Raw genomic sequence first — 4,722 nt, 5'->3', positions numbered from 1 at the left:
AACTACAACTCGCTCTGATATCATGTTTAGTGTGTGTTTATGTGCTAGGTACCAATCTGATCCGAATGTCACACATTTGAAAGATGTTAAACGTATACTAAGATACATATCTGGTACCTTGGATTTGAGATTGTGGTACACAAAGGAAACTAATACAAATCTCATTTTTTTTAGTGATGCTAATTGTTATGCGGATTTGAATGATAGAAAAATCACTACGGGAGGGTTTTTTAACTTGGAAAAAATTTGGTGTCATGGTATAGTCTTAAACAAAATTGTGTGTCACTTTCGACTACTGAATTTGAATCTGTGATAGCCGGAAGTGGTTTTTCACAACTTCTTTGGATTAACGAAAAGATAGAATATTATGGATTTAAAAGTGAGCTCCCCATTGTTTTATGATAATTCGAGTTCGATTGACATATCAAATAACCCAGTTCAACACTCTCGCACAAAACACATTGACATTCGACTTTTTTTTATTCAAGATTTTGTAGAAAAATTTATGATTCGAGTGGAGTTTGTTGGAACTAATAACCAACTGTTAGTTATATTCACTAAGGCTTTAAACTTCGAAGGACTTTAGAACCTTAGGAATTCTCTCAATATGTGTGAATTATAAATATTAATTGATGTTGTCTCTGGTGTTACAACACAAGGGACAACACGTCACATGCATGTACATTTTTAGGACATTAGGCATATTGCATTCATTCATTTTGTTATGTGTAATGTTTTTACTCTCTGTTGCAATAAACTAGTTGACACTAAGTTTTCTGTGACTAATATTTTTAACACACTTTTTCTTATTTATGAACTTTGACTATACCACCAGGTAATTGAGGGATGTTCGTGTACTACATGATCTTATCCCATGTAAAAAGTCTTTATACAAATTAATTGTGAAAATTTATCTAAATATTGTTGACTAATGTCATGAATAACAAGCTTGATAAACATCAGAAGAAAATGAAAAAAACTACCAAGGAGAGTACATAGAAGATCTTCTAGTGTACATGCTATCACATCTGGAGTACTTGCAATTGTTTAAGGCTAATTAACTGTGGAAATTAAAAATAACTTTTTGAAAACTAGTCTGTTGCTGGAGATGTGCCAACATGGAAGACAACACTACACTTATAAACATATCATGTTCTTGTGACTGCATTTTATTTTTATTTTACATTTTGTTTTAGGCATAAGATAGGACATGCATATGCATATAGAAATATGAATATTTTTAACACTACAAGGAAAGAAGTGAAGAAGGAAGATGAGAAGATCAAGGCAAAGGGGATTGCCTTAACCAGCCAAGTTGAAGAAGAAAATGATGATGACATGGCGCTCTTTGCAAGACAATTCAAAAGATTCATGTGAGGAAAAAAGTTCAAAAAGGAAAAGAAGTCGGACAAAGAAGTGACATGCTACAACTGTCAACAGCAAGGTCACTATGCAAACGATTGTCCCCTCAAGAAGAAGGTTGACAAAGGCAAGAAGAAAACCCTCATAGCAACTTGGAGCGTCAGTGATGATGAAGAGGAGGAAGCCAACATCTTCCTCATGGCTAGGCATGATGAAATCTTCTCCGACAACGATGATGAGGTACCTTCTTATGATAAATTAATACATGCATATAAACTTATGTTTGACATGACTAAATCACTTAGAAAAGAAAATACAAATCTCAAAAATGAATTAGAATCTAAGGAGCATGTGATGAAACTTAAAATTTGTAATTATTTATATGTTAAAAAGTGTGTTTTAAACTTTAAGTTTAATTAAAATTATGAAGTTGTATTATTTTAGTGTTATGTGTTTATATTTAAATGTTTTACTAAAATGTTGTATTTTATGGTTTGCGCAGGTTTGGTAAAAATAAAATTACTCAAGCTACAGAGGTCATAATGGAGTAATCTCAAAACCTATAGAATCACAAAAGAGGCATCTTCAACTTTGTAGAAGACAAGAAATTCCAAAAACTTCATTAAGATGATCAAAATAATCAAACATCAAAATGGAGATAGATTTACTTTTACTATGACCAGCTTGGAGTAAAAATATCATAAGTATTTCATATTTTATCCACAAGGGGTGAATGAGTTGTCCAAACACATCTACACAAAATATCCTACGTGTTCTATGTTGAAAAGAAAGGCTGAATCGGTGGTCTAAGGCATCAAACATGCCAATTAAAGTTGGGTCATGGTATTGACATTCAAGGAGACAAGCACCCACCAACTTTACTATTTCACATTTAATGAGCCTTGGACTCTTGCTCTCATTTGGCCTATAAATAGATGTGTTGTATAAGCTTTGTAGTGTGCAAGAGTGTAGAGAATTCTTCATTTGTAAAATAAATATTGTGTGTGTGAGAATAAAAGTTTGAGTGTGCAAGTTTCTCAAGTTCAAGTATGAAATTTCTTTTATCTTTATTCTTGAGTTTCATGTTCATGGAAAGCTAAATCTATTTATGTCAAGGTGAAAAGGTTTCATTGTTGGTCAAGTAAGATTGTCTATATTTTGTATATTCTTTTCTTTTCTATTTTTATTTTTACTAATTGGTCTTTATTTGTAGGTATAATTTTTGATGATTTGTTGTTATCTATTTACATCAAATGCTTGGTACCTTGAATGTGGTTACCTTGATTTGTTGTCAAATATGATACAATAATTACTACAATAAATATATACTATAAATATATGTATCTATTTATAATAAAGTCATATATATTATTTAGACGATAGCGTGACACTGTCGGTTGTTCTAAATAATATATTGTGATTTGAACTAACATTTACTTTCTCGCATCTAACTTTTACTTTATCGCAACTAACATTTACTTTTCCGCAACTAACATTTACTTTATCGCATCTAACATAAAGTCATATATTTTATTTAGACTATAGCGTGGCTCTGCCGGTTGTTCTAAATAAAATATTGTGATTTGATCTAACATTTACTTTTATGTCAATTTATATTTATGCATTTATATATATATTATGGGTACCATGTATTAAATATCGGTTGATATTAATATAGTGGGAACTATATTATATGATATACTTGTTTAAATATTTCATTGTTCTTTTATGTTTATTTTTATTTTCTTTTATTTATTTATATTTAGCAATCTTAAATAAACCAACAATGAACCTTTGAAACCTTGACAATTTTATAATTTGTGTATTTGAAGTTTTATAATAATATTTTCATCTATAATATATTATTGCTAAAATTAAACTTACAACATCCTCTCCGTGGATCGATCTCGTACTCACGAGTATATTACTTGCAGACAACCTACACTTGGGTGAATTACAATTTAAGTTGTAGCAAGTTTTTGGCGCCGTTGCCGGGGAGGTATAAATTTAGTTTAATTTTGTTATTATGTAAATAGTATGTTGTTTTTAATTGTATGATTGTTTGGAGTCGTAAACAAAGTGGTAGACTTGTTCGAGTAACTGAAAATATTTTAAACATGGACGATAATTCTAATAATCAAGATGATAATAATAATAATAATCATCATCAAGAACATGAACAACCAAGAACACTTAGGCACCATATGAATCCAATAAGAACTAGTACACCATCTTGTTTAGTTTTTCCTCCTGATGCATCTAATTTCAATTTTAAGCCACAAGTCATTCAACTTTTACCAAATTTTCATGGCTTAGATTCTGAAAATCCATATTTGCATTTAAGAGAATTTGAGGAGGTTTGCAACACTTATAATGATCAAAATTGTAGCATGGATACTGTTCGATTAAAGCTTTTTCCTTTTTCCTTAAAAGATAAAGCTAAAACATGGTTGCAAAATTTGAGATCAAGTTCAATAAGATCATGGGAAGAAATGCAACAACAATTTCTAAAAAAGTTTTTTCCTGCCCATAGAACAAACTCTTTTAAAAGACAAATTACAACTTTTTCTCAAAAACAAGGGGAAACATTTTATCAATGTTGGGATAGATATAAAGAGTTACTTAATACATGCCCACATCATGGTTTTGAAATATGGAGAATAGTTTCTCACTTTTATGAAGGTTTAATACCTAAAGATAGGCAAATGATAGAATTCATGTGTAATGGAACTTTTGAAGATAAAAACCCAAATGAAGCTATGGAATATTTGGAGTCATTAGCAGAAAATGCTCAAAATTGGGATAATATAGGCTCAATTGAACCACCAAGTAAAACCAATAATTCAACAAATGGGGGTGGTATTTATCATCTTAAAGATGATGTAGATGTTCAAGCTAAACTTGCATCTTTAGCAAAAAAAATCGAGTCATTAGAAATGAAAAAGAGTGATCAATTAAAAAGTGTTCAAGAAATTGTTTGTCATATATGTGACACACATGATCATCTTACAAAAAATTGTCCTACTTTGCCTTCATTTAAAGAATGTCTCCATGAACAAGCCAATTATGTTAACAATTTTAAAAAACCAACATTAGATCCTTTTTCACAAACATACAATCCTGGTTGGAGAAATCATCCCAATTTTAGTTGGAGGAACGATAATAATGCACAACCTTCACAACAACCTTTTCCAAATAACCAAAATCATCAAGGTTATGCTCCTTATATCCCACCTCCAAGAAAAAATTTTGAAGATGAAATTCATGCATACATTCAAAAGCAAGAGTCTATCAATATTCAAAACATTCAATCTATGAATGATTTGAAAGAAACTCTTGCAAATTTGCATCTGCACTTAA

The 4,722-nt window shown here is 30.5% G+C and overlaps 1 non-coding gene across 1 annotated transcript; it reads right to left on the bottom strand.

Annotated features, from left to right (window-relative positions):
• Positions 1–3,898: 3,898 nt before the first annotated feature.
• LOC140870062 (small nucleolar RNA R71) lies at positions 3,899–4,009 on the bottom strand. The gene has a single exon (XR_012147044.1). It is a non-coding gene; the product is annotated as a small nucleolar RNA R71 (small nucleolar RNA).
• Positions 4,010–4,722: the final 713 nt, after the last annotated feature.

Source organism: Henckelia pumila, chromosome 4 (genome assembly GCF_033568475.1).
Source record: "Henckelia pumila isolate YLH828 chromosome 4, ASM3356847v2, whole genome shotgun sequence".
In the NCBI taxonomy this organism is placed as follows: Eukaryota; Viridiplantae; Streptophyta; class Magnoliopsida; order Lamiales; family Gesneriaceae; genus Henckelia; species Henckelia pumila.
The sequence above is the reverse complement of the archived record's forward strand: the minus strand, read 5'-3'. Positions and strand labels throughout refer to the sequence as shown.